The sequence below is a fragment of the Enhydra lutris genome, unplaced genomic scaffold (assembly GCF_002288905.1).
Source record: "Enhydra lutris kenyoni isolate GAN:26980312 unplaced genomic scaffold, ASM228890v2 scaffoldscaffold11, whole genome shotgun sequence".
Lineage (NCBI taxonomy): Eukaryota > Metazoa > Chordata > Mammalia > Carnivora > Mustelidae > Enhydra > Enhydra lutris.
The window spans coordinates 27,661,050-27,678,414 of NW_019154095.1; the positions used below are offsets into that span (position 1 = coordinate 27,661,050).

Sequence of the window (17,365 nt, forward strand, 5' to 3'; positions counted from 1 at the left end):
AGATTAAGCAGTTTTCAAATTGGGAGCAGTTACTTCCTTGAACTGACACATCAAGTTTTCCTTGTTTCCCCAGGGTCTGACCCCCTGCTTGTAAGTGGATAGATAGTTCCTTGACTCCAAAATCCTCATCAACTTTTAATCTTTGTTCTTTTACATTTGACAGCACCTCTGATTTTTTTCTTCCGATCTTGCTTCATTTCTCTCTCTCCCTCACACCACCACCACCACCCCCCCACACACAGCTTCCATGTAACTACCATTTGTATCATACTCTCTGATTTCTTGATCACAGTTAAGGCAGAATCACCGTATGACATTGAGAGGACAGTTTATTTGTAGGAAAGAAAACTTACCAGATAGATCACTGGCCTATGAACATAGAGATGTTTCAGTGATGTGGTACTTTTCAGTAGAATCTGATTAACAGAAAATTCTGAAGAAGGAGATTGACTGAAATGCACGTACATTCCCCGGTCATGTCTTTGCTAATTCTGTCTTTTTCCTAATTCTAGGGGAGTTGGCCTGTTTAGTTACTGGGTTGTCTATTTCATACATTAAGGAAGTAATATACAAAAATCAGAATTAAGGAGGTATTCTCTACTTCCTTACCAGTCTTTGCTGCCCCCCCCCTTTGCTTTGTAATGTTCTTTGTCGAACTCAAAGCAATTCTTGAGGTAGAAAGAAGCTTGAAGTTAGTATCTCTGTACCAAAGCTATTGTACAAAGATACCAGGTAGAAATCAGTGTGTATGTTTTTTCTCTTTAAAAAAAAGTTAAAATATTGATTTTTTTAAACCTCTTGTCATTCGTAGAGTCTGTCCTGATTGTTGAAAGTAAACTTAAGTACAAGATTTATCTTGAATGTATGAGATTTACTTTTGCATGGAGTCTGCTTGAGATTCTCTTTCTGCCCCTCCCCACTATGCATGCATGCACACTCTCTTCAAAGTGTAGGGATAGACAGCACATACCTCAATATTATCAAAGCCATCTACGAAAAACCCACCGCAAATATCATTCTCAATGGAGAAAAACTGAAAGCTTTTCCGCTAAGGTCAGGAACACGGCAGGGATGTCCGTTATCACCACTGCTATTCAACATAGTACTAGAAGTCCTAGCCTCAGCAATCAGACAACAAAAGGAAATTAAAGGCATCCAAATCGGCAAAGAAGAAGTCAAACTATCACTCTTTGCAGATGATATAATACTATATGTGGAAAACCCAAAAGACTCCACTCCAAAACTGCTAGAACTTGTACAGGAATTCAGTAAAGTGTCAGGATATAAAATCAATGCCCAGAAATCAGTTGCATTTCTCTACACCAACAACAAGACAGAAGAAAGAGAAATTAAGGAGTCAATCCCATTTACAATTGCACCCAAAACTATAAGATATCTTTCTAAAAAATTTTAAAAAATTATTTAAGAATGATTGAGCTGACAAAGTACAACATCTGTTCATAATAAAAAACATGCAAAGTTAAAAAAAAAAAAAACAAACCAAAGTTTTGAGGGAACATCCCTCAACATAATAAAGGCCTTATATGAAAGCTTATATCATTCTTAATGGTGAAAAAGTAAGAGCTTTTCCCCTACTAAGGTCAGGAACAAGACAGGGATGTCCACTCTCACCATGTCTATTCAACATAGTACTGAAAGTCCTAGCCATAGCAATCAGATAACAAAAAAGAATAATACAAGGCATCTAGATTGGTACGAAAAAGTAAAACTCTCGTATTTGCTGATGACATATACAGAAAAACCTAAAGATTCCACCAGAAAACTGCTAGAACTAGTAAATGAATTTAGCAAAGTCACAAGGTACAAAATCAATGTACAGAAATCTGTTGCATTTCTATACACCAATAAGGAAGCAGCAGAAAGAAAAAAAATAAGAAAACAATCCTATTTACAATGGCACTCAAAATAATAGGATACCTAGGGATAAACCTAATCAAAGAGGTATAAGACCTATACTCTGAAAACTATAATAAACTAATGAAAGAAATTGAAGATGACACAAAGAAATAGAAAGACATTCTATGATCATGAATGGGAAGAACAAATATTGTTAAAATGTCTATATTACCCAAACCAGTCTGCACATTTAATGCAGTCCCTTTCAAAGTACCAATAGCATTTATCATAGAAGTAGTACAAACAATCCTAAAATTTGTATGGAAACATAGATGACCCTGAATAGGAAAAGCAGTCTTGGAAAAGAAAAGGAAAGCTGGAGGCATCACAATTCCCAACTTCAGTTCTATTACAAAGCTATAGTCATCAAAATAGTATGGTACTGGCACAAAAACAGGCACATGCATCAATGGAACAGAGTAGAAAACCTAGAGATAAACCCACAACTGTATGATCAATTAATCTTTGACAAAGCAGGAAAGAACACCCAGTGGAGAAAAGACAGTCTCTTCAAAAAATGGGGTCGGGAAACTGGACAGCCACATGCAGAAGAATGAAACTGGACCACTTGCTTACAGCACAGACAAAAATAAATTCAAAATGGATGAAAGACCTAAATGTGAGACCTGAAACCATAAAAATCCTAGAGGAGAACACCAGCAGTAACCTCTTTGACATTGGCCATAGCAACTTTTTTCTAGATACGTCTCCCGAGGCAAGGGAAATAAAAGCAAAATTAATCTGTTGGGACTGCATCAAATAGACAGCATTTGCACAGCAAAGGAAACCAAACGAAAAGGCAACCTACAGAATAGGAGAAGATCTCTATGAATGCCATATCTGATAAAGGGCTAGTATCCAAAATCCCCAAAATAAGTAATCCAGTTTAAAAATGAGCAGAAGACATGAACAGACAGTTCTCCAAAGAAGACATCCAGATGGCCAACAGACCCATGAAAAGATAGATGGTCAACCTCACTCCTCATGAGGGAAATACAGTTCAAAACTACAATGAGACCTCACCTCACACCTGTCAGATTGGCTAAACAGGAAACAACAGGTGTTGTCGAGGATGTGGAGAAAAAGGAAGCCTCCCGCACTGTCGGTGGGAATACAAACTGTGCAGCCACTCTAGAAAACAGTATGGAGGTTCCTCAGAAAGTTAAAAAACAAAAGAAAAAAAAACAGGGACACCTGGGTGGCTCAGTCAGTTGGGCATCTGCCTTCCACTCAGGTCATGATTCCAGAGTCCTGGGATCAGTGTTGCTCAGGCTTCCTTGCTCAGCAGGGAACCTGCCTCACCTTCTTCTTGCCCCCCCCCCCCCAACCCACTTGTGTACTCTTTTTCTCTCTCAGAAAATAAAATCTTTAAAAATAAAAGTTAAAAAAAATAGAACTGTCCTATGACCCAGCGATTGCACTACTGGGTGTTACCCAAAAAATACAAAAACACTAATTCAGAGGGAAACCTGCATCCCAGTGTTTACAGCAGCATTATTTACAATAGCTGAACAACAGAATCCACTCAGTTGTTCATCCATAGGCAAGCGGATGAAGAAGTGATGTGTATACACACACACACACACACACACATACACACACACACACACACACACACACACACACACAGGAATATTATTCAACTATTAAAAAAAATGAAATCTTGCCATATGGAACAACATGGATGGAGCTAAAGAGTATATATAGTAAGTCTGACAGATAAAGACAAATACTGTACTATCTCATATGAGGAACTTAAGGGGAAAAAAAACATATGAGCAAAGAAAAAATAAAAGAGCAAGAGAGAGATAAACCAAGAAACAGACTTTTAATTATAGAGAACAAACGGATGGTTCCTCGAGGGCAGGCGGGTGTGTGTGTCGGGGGTGGGGAATGTGTGAAACAGGTGACAGGGATTAAAGAGTACACTTACCATGATGAAACAGAATAAAGACCGAAAAATAAATTGAAAAGAATAATTGAGCTGTCTACGAATTTAATTACAGAAGAGAGAAGGGGGATCTGAGAGTTGTTTGGAAGCGCTGGGAGGAGGGTGCAGGAGCCCGAACCTGGGAGAAGGGCTGGAATAAGAGATTATACAGGGATGTGGAGACTGGAATTCACATCTGTAAATGATTCACCAGAGGCTTGTTGAAGCGGCCTAGTTGCAGACTGGTTTTTACCGCGTAAGTGGTAACCAAGTTCAGCTTCATTTTGGTGAAGTAAAATGAAAGAAAATGAAGCCAAAAAATTAGAAGGCACTATGAAACATCAAAGAAAAAAGTTTATAAAAATTTAACAGGATTTTGGAGTCAAACTGGGAGACAAGAAATCTAGAAGTTAAACCCTTGAGGCGATGATTCAGGAATAGAACTACCCCTGATTTTACAATTGTTTGATGAATTCGACTTTAAAATGCTTTCCTTTTTGTCTTCTTTCTCTCTCTCTTAGATTAGGGTGAGTCGTCTGGGCAGAGACAGGCAAACAAACGAGCAGTAAATGTCTTTGTGAATCTCTGAGCCAGGACTCTGGGTCTGGGCATAGTGTGTAATTAAGGAGAAGGAAGAAAGACGCTGAAAGAGCTGGTGTGTCGGTTAGAGCTGCTGTGGGGCAGCCTCGAAACCTTGCTTCTCTCTGGGCCTCTGAAATGACCACCCCACTGCTCTGCGGGTGTGTGTCGCGGAAATGTGATTAATGTGGCATTGCGGCTTCCTCTTAGGGCTCTCATTCCTGACAGCTCTTAGGCGGGCTGTCTGCAGAGACTTCTTGATCTTCAGGGAGAATAGACCCCTTCCAGGAGTCCACGGCTTGCTCCGGAGCCCGGAGCCCGTGGGTGGGAAGCCGTGCATCCTGCTGTCAGCACAGCAGGAGCAAATTCAGGATTACAAGGAGATTTTATTTCTTTATGAGTTGAAGATAGATAATAGTGGGGAATAACTGTAGTTAGAACACAAGAATTTTTTTTTTCCCAAAGATTTTATTTATTTATTCGACAGAGAGAGATCACAAGCAGGCAGAGAGGCAGGCAGAGATAGAGAAGAGGAAGCAGGCTCCCCACCAAGGAGAGAGCCCGATGCGGGGCTCGATCCCAGGACCCGGGATCATGACTTGAGCCGAAGGCAGAGGCTTTAACCCTCTGAGCCACCCAGGCGCCCCCACAAGAATGTTTTTGTTGTGAAATATATTACAAACTGGTTAGTAAAAGAGTCTAACCATTTCACAAGTTGAGTAAAGCCTCTAAAGATCAGGAAATAAGTGTATTTTAGCTCGGACATTACTAAAGGTTAAATATAACTTTACAAGGCCTGTCTCCAGATGATTCTGTTCTCCCAACTCAGCAGAAACTTTGAGCCTGATCCTCAGGGCCCAAACTGCAATGCTTCAAAGTATATATCTTGCTCAAAACATTCAGAGCAGACCTGTTTTTAATGGGTAGATCGGTATTATTGGAGGCCAGATTGTGGAAGCTGATGAAAGAGTCTAGTAAAATGAAGTTCCCATGATTTACCGACCATAACACCACCTGGAGACCCTAAATCATGTTCCTTAATAATTAATGGCTGAATGAGAAAATCACTGGGCTGGAAATCCAGAGATCTGGGCAGCATTGAGGCTCTCACCTCTGGGATCGTGGGGAAAACTGGCTTCCAGGTCCTTCCGTCTTGTGATTAGTGATGAGCTTTTGCACGCCTGTTGAGGGACGTCTACACACAGTGCAGACCACTCAGAATCATTCATGGGAGAGAGGTCTCCGCCCCTTCCATTTGTACAGGCTACATTTGCCCTGTTCACTGTGCATAAGATAATCAAGGTTTTGGTAGGTTGATCCAGGATAAACACACTTGATGGAATAAAATGAATCTACTTGCTCCCTAGTGGTAAACATAAGTTTAGGACCCTGGTGATGTATCAGAATGTGCAACAGACTAGAGAAAGCCTAAATTCATTGTCATTCGAGTCATTTGTTTTTCCATTGAGTGCTTCCTGAGCCTCTCTTCTGTATACAGCACGTTAAGAGATGCTTTGAAAGTTCATCTGCATGAGTGAAATGGCAAAGGGGAACCTGTGGGGTACGGGATAGCGTGGCCCCGAGCTTAGATGGACACCTCCGGAGGAGGTGAGAAACAGACTGATGGGGTGAGTGTAGTTAGGAGGATGAGGCCCCTTGAATAGGTTACTGCACTGGTTTTGAAGGTGGGGAAGTGGGTGGCTGGAGAAGAGGTACGGGGTGCTTGTCCTGGTGGGGGGCACTTTGATGGTGATAATGATTAGCAGCCACACGATGAAGTTAGAGCAGTGTGTGGGAGAATGGCTGCCTGTGCCGGAAAACCTCCCAAACCAGAAGAACGGCTGAAAGATAATATGTATGGTTGTTTTTTTTTTTTTATTTCTTTTAAGATTTTATTTATTTATCTGTTAGAATGAGAGAGTACTGGCAGGGGGAACTGCAGTCAGAGGGAGAAGCAGACACCCTGATGAGCAGAGAGCCCAATGCAGGACTCAATCCCAGGACCCTGTGGTCATGACCTGAGCCAAAAGCAGATGCTTAACCAACTGGGCCACCCAGGCATCCCAGTATTTATGCTATTTTTATAAATAATGACCTATTTTTAAGAATGTGGCTGTAATTCTTTGGAACTTTTGATAACATCTGAATCAGATGACCTCACCAACTCATTTTGGGGAGGAAGGAAATGTGTCCGCAGTGCTTTTTTTCTCCTTTTGTCAGAGTAGGACAAAATATTTTTTTGAAAAGCAAAACAAAACAAAAAAAAACCCTTCCTAGGACTGGATTTGATACTCTGAATTTTAGGTTCAAACAGCACGTTTGAATGAACATTTTTAAATTTTTTTTTTTTAATCTTCCAAAGTTGTTGGTTGTTTTTTTTTTTTTTTTTTTTTTTTTTTTCGTTTGTGTGTGTGTGTGCGCGCGCTCTTGATTATGGTGCCAGGAACTGACTCTGCATCTCGGATTTTTTTTTTTTTTAAGACTTTATATATTTATTTATTTGTCAGAGAGAGAGAGAGAAGGCACAAGCAGGCAGCGGCAGAGAGAGAAGCAGGCTCCCTGCTGAGCAAGGAGCCCCACATGGGACTTGATCCCAGGATTCTGGGATTATGACCTGAACCGAAGGCAGCAACTTAACCGACTGAGCCACCCAGGCATCCCATCTCGGATGGTTCCTATGTTAAGTAGGAGGGCAGAGCTTTTCTTTCCCAGGGTGAATAAGCAGAAGAGACTTGCTTTATTTTCCTTTTCTGACACACACACACACTTCTTTGCCCCCTGAATTTTTGCAACATGTTTTGTTTGAGTATGTCCAATTTCAGGGTAAATTCACTTTTTTGTCCCCCTACCCCCAAATTGATCCCCACCTTTCCTCTGGCAACCATCAGTTCTCTGTCTTCAAGAGTCTTTGTTAAATTTGCTTCTTTTAACATAAATCCTGCCGTTGCTTGTGGGAGACAGACAAGAGCAGAGAATGTTAGATTGTCTGAGCCTCAGCAGCCCTACCTCCTGCAGACCCCTCACGGCTTCTTGTGTCAAGGACAATGAAGAAGGGGGCCCTAAACAAAAGGAACTAGTGTGCACCTCACAGGTTTCATGATTTACGAGTAGCCTCAGGAAACTGAAACCACCCGAGCAAAATGTCTTTATATTCATTGTTAACAATTTTACTGCTACTTTCATAATCGGCAGATAATTTTGAAGTGTTACTTTTGTGCATGGGCGTGCTTTAGAAAAGACCAGAGTTATATTCTCTCATCTGTGTATTTGGTATTTTCAGGTTTTGGATGCGAAACAAGAAGTGCTCTTATTTTTAAAAAGTTATACTGAAGTCTAACTGACACACATTTAAAGTCAACCATTCGATAAGTTTTGGCATAGCAATACAACTATGAAACCATTCCCACACGCAAGCAGTGAATGCGTCTGACTCTTCCAGAAGATTCCCTGATCTCCTTGTATCTTTCTATAAACCCCGCCCCAACCTCGCCCCCATCCCCGTGCAACCGCTCATCTGCTTTGGGTCACTGTGTATGAGTGTGCATTTCCTAAAACTTTAGGTAAATAGACCCAGAGAATGTAGACTCTTTTTTCTTGGTAAAGTGTCTTGCATTTAGCATATTTGAGATTCATGCATGTGGGAGTGAGTACCAAAAGTACGTTCCTTTTTATTGCTGAATATCCTTTGCAGAGAGACACTATAATTTATCCAGTCACCTGTTGATGGGCATTTGTGTTGTGCTTTATGGCTGCTACAAATAAAGCTACCCGGAACATTTGAGAATAAGTCTTCCTGCGGACCTGTACGTCCCTTTCACCTGGGAGTGGACAGTCATCTAGAAACTGTCTTGAGGCTGTAAGCTGGAACGTTTGTAGGTCTTGCCTTGTTTGTTTCCCATCTCAGGGATGGCTTGCTGTCTTTGTTTGATACCTGGTGTTCCTATAAACCTTTACTTCATTTATTTTGTCTGTTTTGTTTGTATATTTCCTGGTGGAGGGTAAATCTGATCCCCTGGCTGGAAGCGGAAGTTCAACTGTTGCTTTTTAATTGGGGGGAAAAAACGGCTTACTTAATTTAGAACTGCCATAAATATGTCTGTACCTTTAAATTAAATTTCATGTAATAAGTAGTATGAGTCTTCTTAGTCTTGTGTGTGTGTGTGTGTGTGTGTGTGTGTTTTAAGGAGTGAAAATTGAGTTTCTAGATTTATCTTAAGCAGAAACTTAGCAACATTTGGGGTATGTTTCTAGAGTTTGTAGAGATACAGATCACTGTACACTTCGGTCCACAAAATTGCATCAAAGTATTGTATCTAATGCCCAGAATGGTGATTCTCAAGTTCTGGCTGGTACCAGTCGTTCTCACTGTGTTCTGTTTACTAAGAATGGAAAGCAGATGTGTGTTTGAGTGTCCATGCTTGCATGCATGCCTGTGTGTGTATAACCTACTTCCTAAATTACTGGTTAGAAATGGGTAATGCATTCAGAGTACAAAATTCAGAAGGGACCCAAAAAAAATCCAGTGAAAATTTTTGTTCCTTTTAAATTACGTAGACATTCTGTTAACTATGTCGTATTTTCTATATCCTTGATGCTCTCATGTCTAGGGGTCCCCTGACCCGGGCAGAGACTCCCTCATGGACTAGCCAGCTTTAGAGAAAGCAGAGGATCCACTTTTCATATGCACAGTAGCCCATCCAGAACCCTACTTGGAATCACTTCTCACAGAGCTGCTATGCATCCGAGCCCTTTTCTCTACACCTGCCTTCATCTCCTAGGCTTAGGTACCAGGCAGCCCTCTCTGCTCCAGAGCCCACTGAAATAATTGAAACTAGCCAGTTGACTTGCTTGTGCTGCTTTGTTTATTTTGTGGAACCCACAACAGAATCTCTTGCCCACGCTTTCTCCTCCTTTCTTCTTCCTCCTGGCCCATGTGGTGGGTCCCTGGGGGCCCGCCCTGTGGTATGGTGTGGCCTAGTGTGTCCCCTCTCTGGGAATTGTAACAGATGACCTCTTCAGTGACCGTGGTCTCTTGAGTTGTTGGCCTCATCATACTTGAATGATAAATTCTACATTTTGAAACACCTAGCGGAAACTAGTGTTTGCAGTTTCTTTCCTTCCTATACGAGCAAGAAGTCCTATTATTTTTTTCTCCTTTTTCTAAATAGGTACCAGCATAAGACACATAGTGATATTTATCTTGGGTTTTTCTCTTTTCTGTAGTAGGTGATGTTGTGCTTTAGGAAAGTGGTTTTATTTATGGATGGACTTTGCCACATTGTTACAGGAATATATGTGCATATCCACATCAATTTCAACACCCATTTTGCTGAGCCAGTGGTTCTGTGCTGTCTAGTAAATATGTTTTTTAGATCTTCTCATCTGCTGATGTGCGTCCTCCTGTTGGGAACAAATAAACTGAAAACAATTTTTATGGTTAAAAATAAATGCATCAGAAATGTTTGTTAAGTAAAACTAGAGGCATTATTTTTTAATATGCATGTGAGCTTATATGATTTCTGTGTGTCTACATGTGCATAATAAAAGGGTTTAGGCTCTTTGACAGGTGTTAGATCCGTTTGGAATTTTAAATGGTTTAAAAAAGAGTTTGAGGCTTTCAGCTATTTTCTTAGCGTTTCCTTTATCAATTTTGGAGAGCTAAAATCTCAGGTCTTTTGGAGGCTGATCTCGTCTCATTATTGGATCTGGAGCACATACCACAGTTTGAATCTTGGAAGTCCTGCTGCTTCTCTCTCTTTGGGCTGATTTCCATCAGGCTCTCTCATGCCTGTTGCCTTTTAGCTTTGAGCTTGAAAAAGACCACCAAAGAGAAACCAGCAAACCGTGGCTTTCCTTCTTTTGCCCCCTTCTGTGCTGTTCTCTGATCTTTCCTGGACCCTCTTCCACCCTGCCACCATCCCTTGACCTCACTTTTAGATCAAGCCGGGACAAAACTTTCGTTAGAAGTCACAGGGGCCAGTGACAAGTGTAGCTCATTATGTATTAGGTGCCTTGTGCTTTAGAGGTTACAGGGAGCCTCACATACTTCTTGAGAAGGAGCCCTGTGAGACGGCCAGAGTGCAGACAGTACCAAGAGCCGGCTGCGTTTCCCATTTGTGTTTTTCCCATTTCACACATCGTCCCATGACTTCAGAGAGGTAAAGACACCTGGGGTTTGACACCGGAAAGGCACATCTCCCCTAACTGCTGCTTCTGGAAGCACCGTCCCTCCCATGTTCACTTGTTCACTTGCTGTGGCCTGGGGTTTGGGATGTAAATGTGCTTTGGAGCCAGTTTTTCTGTACCTTCTCTGTTCTTTGTATTGAGGAATTCCTGCATGACATAATGGTTGGTTTTGAGGCTGATCTTACTTCTGTAATATTTTTAGACTGAAAGGAATGAAGTTTCTAAATAACACTAGATGTTTAAACTTAGTTTCGTTAACCATGTATTGCAGAGGATGTTAAACTTTTTCTGTAAAGGGTGAGGGAGTAAATATTTTAGGCTTTGTAGACCATCCAGTCTGTCACTGAGTGAAAGCAACCATAGACAGAATGGAAATGAATGGGCACAGCTGTGTTCCAATAAAACTTTATTTATGGACATTGAAATTAGAGTTTCATGTATTTTTCATGTGTCTCAATATATTCTTGTTGTGGGTTCTTTTTCTTCCCCCAACCCTTTAAGAATGGTAGAAGCCATTCTTAGCTTGCAAGCCGAACAAAAACCGATTGAGGTAGTTTTCTGGCTCCTGATACGTTGATGTATTTACTAGTTGGACTAGTTAAGTTGTTGATTTGTTTCTTAGGGGTAGACTATTTGATCAAGTAAAACTTGAGAATCTTTCCCATTGCTAAGCAGTAAATACTTACAAAACGGAATCTGTGTTTTTCTTCTCTGTGTTATTAAAATTATTCTTCAAAGAATAGTAGTTAGGATATTTGTTATCACGGTCAAAGTCTCAGGTAAGATTTAGCAAGTTGATGACAGATTATGAGATCTCTTCTGTGGAAAAAAAAAAACCTATTTCTCATTAGAAAATATTTCCAAGTTTTGAGATTTTCACACTTTTTTTTTTTTTTTTTTTGATGCTGGTGTGTCCTGTTAGAAATACTTCAGAGCTTGAAATTCCAGCTCTCACCATTGACTGTTATGTTTACGTATCAAATCTTGACTACTTCCTCCGTTTTTGTTCCCTTTCCCTCATTCTGAGTTAAGATATTCATGGCCCCATGTACTAGATGACGGCTTGTGCTTTGTAGAGGACAGCTTTATACAGGGCCCTGTTTTTCATTCATTTATTTATATGTAGGATGGACTATTTAACGTAGAATTATTTTAAATTCAGGATGAGACCTATTTATTTGATTACAGATAGATTTGGTACTGTTTATATAAATTAGGTACATATATATGCCTGTGTGCGTGTATAGTTTATGTGTAGTGATCCCTAACATGTGGTAAAGACTTGAAATTCTGTGACTCCCAGGTTTGCCGGTAAGCTGGGTACTCATCTGTGTTCTAGTCCAGTAGCACACGGCCACTGTTTTGTTTTGTTTTTTTCTTCTTCTTCTCAAAGCCAATGGTGTTTTATTGTGGCTGGAACAGGAGGCCGAACAAAGTGCAATAGGAAGTAGCTACAGCTACAAACAACTTCCAAGGGTTTCCGGTACCATTTGATAGCCACAAAGGAAGGAAATAAAGGGCCAGTCACTTTACAGAAGCAGGAATTCATTTAAGGAGGGGGAAAAAGTTTACCTATTTGTAGTCTTTTGCCAAAGGAGCAGATATTTTAAAGAAGAATCTTTAGATTTTTTTCTTACCTGTTCCTCCAGATTATTTTTTTATTTTACAGTGAAATGAAAAACGAGACTGAAGTAAAGTTGTATTCAGTGCCTTTTTTGCACACGTTGAAGTAGATACGCTTTTCCTCCTAAAATCTGTTAATCTTAGGGTAAGTTTATTTTTTATTTTTTATTTTTTTAAAGTTTTTATTTATTTATTTGACAGATCACAAGTAGGCAGAGAGGCAGGCGGGGGGTGGGGGGAAGCAGGCTCCCACTGAGCAGAGAGCCCGATTCAGGCTCGATCCCAGGACCCTGGGATCATGACCTGAGCCGAAGGCAGAGGCTTAACCCACTGAGCCACCCAGGCGCCCCATTAGGATAAGTTTTATTAAGGGGTATTCTGGTTTGTTTGTTTGTTTGATTTTTCTCCATGTGTTGCAGACCAGTATTTTAAGATTTTCCATTTACGTGACTTTTTTTTGTCAACGTGATGTGAGCCTTATGAAATGGACTTCTTTCCCTCTCTACCTCTGCTGTATCTGACATTCACAGGAACGTCAAGGGCAATTCCCAATGTATAGCATTGGGCTTTTGATCTTGTGTTTACCTTGGGTTTTAATACCATGAGGTTTCAACGAGAAACAGCCAGTAAAAGCATTAAAGCCAGCAGAGACGTCTTGGAGACGTCAGGGTATAAATTCCCAGCCAGCCACTGCCTGTGTGTGACTTTAGATTGGTCGTTTGATTCATTTTATAAGGGTTTTCCCTAGGACTCTGAAAACTTGAGTTGAGTGAGCACCGAGGGCCTTTGCAGCCTTGACAGCCTATGAATAGAATTCCATTTCTGGCTCTGAGCCTAATCCTGCCGGCACCAGGACCGCAGTGATGAACAGTAGCCGCTCAGATGGCCACAGCTGCCGGAGGGGCTCTCGACAGGCTGCGGTTACACATGTTCTTCGAACACCACCTAAATAAAGACGGCGCGGTCCTTCAGAGTGCCTCTGAGCTCATAGTCTGACGCTCCAAGGGGATGGATGTTGAGTGATAAGTCTAGGAAAAATGGAAAGTTCTCTCTTGGCCTGGGAGGTGATCTGTATTTTTAGAATGGAGCTGGGGTAGCGATGCCCAGCTTCCTTGCCTGTCTTTCTAAGTCCTCTCTGCCTTGTCAGCATGAGTGCTTGTCTTCCTGTTTTGGGTGGGCATTCAGTCTTGGCTTAGGGCTTGAGGGTCAGGACCAACCCATATTCATTTCCTATATCCAGTCCTAGAACCACACATGGTACCTATGGTTCCTGCTTAAGATTCACTTTACAGTTGACAAAGATTTAAAAATTGGTGGAATTCATACGATTTTCATTTCACCTTGGAAGGGGAGTCTTTAAAGTTTTGAACAGAGAAATGCTGTCTTTGGTCTAGGTTCCCTCACTCTGTCTACCGCATGGTAGTCCTCAGGAACCTTTGTAAATTGCAGTCATCAGCCTTGACCTGAGAACATTTTCATTTTCTTTTTTTTTTTTTTTTTTTTTTTTTAATTTTATTAGACACAGCACAAGCAGGAGGGAGAGAGAGAAGCAGACTCGCCTGAGCACAGAGCCCAGTGCAGGACTCAATCCCAGGACCCTGGGATCATGATTTGAACCAAAGGCAGATGCTTAACTCACTGAGCCACCCAGGCACCCACATTTCTCTTTTCCTAAATCTGGTCAGGAACAGATCTGTCAGATACAGTACCCCATGGGAAACCATTTACTGAGTGACAGGCATGTGCTACATGGCATTATACGGTTACTGTCTTCTGCTTCCCTGTCTCATTGTTTGCCTGGCTTTAATACTTCATTTTAAAAATGAAAGTAAGCACTAATTGTGTTTCCTCCCTGATGCTCCATACATGTGATTAGTCCTTATAGTTCTTTAGTAGCTTAATGAACTTAGAGCAGGCTGTAGTGCATCATGGACGTTTAAGAAAGAAAAAAAAAATCATTCAGGAGCCCAGAATTTAAAATACATACCCCATAAAGTTCTGAAATGCTTTTGTTTAACTTCTGACCTCTCATATCTTCTCTATTTATTTTGTAGAGTTAATGTTAATTTTTCCTGGTAGTAGGCATTTTACTGTTTTGTTTTGTTTTTTTCTTAACCTATAATATATGTCAGAGGAATGAGAGGTCATTATGGCTAAACTGGAAAGGATCATTATGGCAAATGTAAGGAAAGCACAGGTAAATTTTTTTTTGATAAAGAATATTTTACTGGGTAAATGGTTTTTGAAACATTTTTTTCGTATTATTCTCATGGTACCCTGAGGCTTGTGGTGCTTATTTAATGAACTCTTAAAAAAGCAGCGAGGAGGATTAAAAAAGGTGAGGAGGGTAGAATGCAGCAAGAAATTGTTTCGGTTTATTCAGAATAAAAGGTTTTCTTCTGTCTTGGTTTTTAGTTGAAACAACTTTCTAATTAGGACTTTACATTTTATAGGCATTAAGGTAGTTATTAATAGGGTTACTGAAAAATATTTAGGCATCTTTGTATTTCTCTGTTTTACTATGGAGGAGGAAAGAATACTAAAAATAATATATTAAAGATACAACTGATACACAGTATTATATTGCATATTTTATATATTAATTAAAAAGAAGACTTAGCTCACGTGTGGCTCTCAAACAGAGTGGTTTAGGAGGTTCCTGCCAGAACTGAGAGCCTGCTTCCTGTTCCTTTTAAAACACTCTTTGGCTCTAGCAAGCTTAGTTTTTACAGTAAGAGTACATTTTAGAACATGTGACATACTTCATTAAATTTTTGTTAAAAAATGTTAGAGGGGCACGTTGGCACAGTGGCTTGAGCCTCCGACTCTCTATTTTGGCTCAGGTCATGCTATCATGAGTCACGGGATTGAGCCGGATGCATCAGGCTCCTCACTGGGTGTGGAGGCTGCTGGAGATTATCTCTGTCCCTCTACCCTCTGGCCTCTCCCCTCTCTGTATGAAAAGAAGTATTGAAAAAATAGTAAAAGATATACTACTATCATATTTCCAAGTCTTAATTTTTTATTATATATGTGGCTAGAGACTCCAGATTTAAAAAGAAAATCCTTTATTTAAGTCCTTCCAGCCTAAGATTAGTTTTCAACCAATAAACACTTTAGTCTTTTCACACTGATTTTTAAACTATTTTCATGTTTAAATTTCTTTAAACAATGTACTTGTTAAAAATAAAAGATTTCCAATAAAGAACTGTATTAAGCAAAACATGAAAGTACCTTTTCTTTTCTTCTTTCTTTGGATCTCTCGTTCCATTTCTCAGAGGTCACCCACTAGTAATTTGAGGTTTAGCCTTTTATGAAGGTGTGTACACATACTACATGTTATAGATACATATATTACCCTTTTAGTTTTTGTAACATTTGTCTGACACTTGCTTGAGCGATGTTGTTTTTATTGCCTACTCACTGGGGTATTATGGTTTTATTGTAATTGTCCTTACTTGTTGCTGATTATTAAAGCACACTGAATGTCCTGGGAGCAATCCTTGCTAAGGTAGGGATTGAAAGTAGAAAGGTAGCAATCCCACTTCCAGATCATAACAACTCCATGAGAAATCACCTTGTCCTCACTGAAGATGCCTAAGTCTTAAACTAAATACTTGTTTTACCACCAAATATGCCACAATTAAAGTTCTTAAACTTAGTAAAGAACAGAATATATATTAAAGTGTTTCAGCAAAATCAGTGGAGAAAACGGTTGAAAATAATAGACCTAACTTGCATGCCTACAGTCAGGGGCTACTCACAATAGAACCGTGATTAGTAAAGCATTGTGGAAAGGATACAGAGTCTTGAGGACATCCACTAGACTGGCTGCTTAGAGGTAACCCTAGATAATGTAGGAAACTCCTGTGTGTTCACTGAATAATTTTGTGGTTGGGTTATTATACATATTAAATATGTAATTATGATCTACACATTCGAGAGTTATTTGTGTGAGCTAAGAGTTTGGGCTCTGGGGTCATATGGACTTAGGGTCACATCTTTGCTTTGCCCGCTTACTAGTCTTGTGACTTTACCCCCTCAAAAGCCTCAAATACCTTAAGATAGTCTGTTAGTAGCTCCCCTGTGGGGTTGCTGTGATTTTTCACCTCTATAAAATGCTTAGCCCAGAGTGGAATCTTCAAAAGCACACCATTAGCATTGCCTAAAAAGTGAGCTATGAGACCATAGTGTTTTGTTTTGTTTTTTAAGATTTTATTTATTTATTTGACAGATCACAAGTAGGCAGAGAGGCAGGCAGAGAGGGAGAGAGGAGGAAGCAGGCTTGCCGCTGAGCGGAGAGCCCAATGCAGGGCTCGATCCCAGGACCCTGAGATCATGACCTGAGCTGAAAACAGAGGCTTTAACCCACTGAGCCACCCAGGCGCCCCGAGACCATAGTTTAATAGTTGTCTATACCTTTTAGGTCTGAGAGCTATTTCCTTAAATGAATTGCACACCTTTGAGCACGTGGGCCTTGTCCTAGGCTTTTACATGTGTGTCTCAGAGTGCCATGTTGGAGGACGACGTTCTGAAAAAATAGGTTGAGTAACTTAAAATGGACTGAATAAGTGGGTGACTTTCAGTTCATAAGCCTATGACAAAGTCATCACTGTTCATGAACACACATGTCCTTGGTTAATTTTTAGTTTTTAGAAATCATCAGAAACCAAAAATATAGGTTGGTAGAATATTGATTTTTTTTTTTTTTCCCCTCCCCAAAGTCTTTAATCACAGAGGCTCTTGATTTTTAGGTGTTTAAGTGAGGCTGTAAACTACCAGCAAGGACCAGGTTTCTTTGTCCCCACCTGAGCCCAGTGAGAAAGGAGACTGGGGGAAAGGGATGATGTAGGGAAGGGAGCATTGTGGAGCCAGCAGCATGTCCGAATCTTGGACATGTTTGATTTTCACTCTTTCAGACAGATATTTACAGAACGTAGATTTTGATAGCAAATATATTTGCCATTGAAAGACTGCTTCAGATTCTAACCACAGAAAAAGATTTTTAGTATGTAGGTGTCATTTTTTGGTTTTGACAGGGATCCTTTGAAAATTGGATCTTCCCTAAAAGAGCAGAAATGACTTGTGACTATTTAAATGATTTAAGTTAACTTAAAAATTCAGCCACAT

At 40.3% G+C, this 17,365-nt stretch overlaps 1 protein-coding gene across 1 annotated transcript in view; it reads left to right on the top strand.

Annotated features, from left to right (window-relative positions):
* LOC111144511 (FAT atypical cadherin 1) overlaps positions 1–17,365 on the top strand; it is a 117,524-nt gene that overhangs the window by 41,353 nt on the left and 58,806 nt on the right. The window lies entirely within an intron of this gene.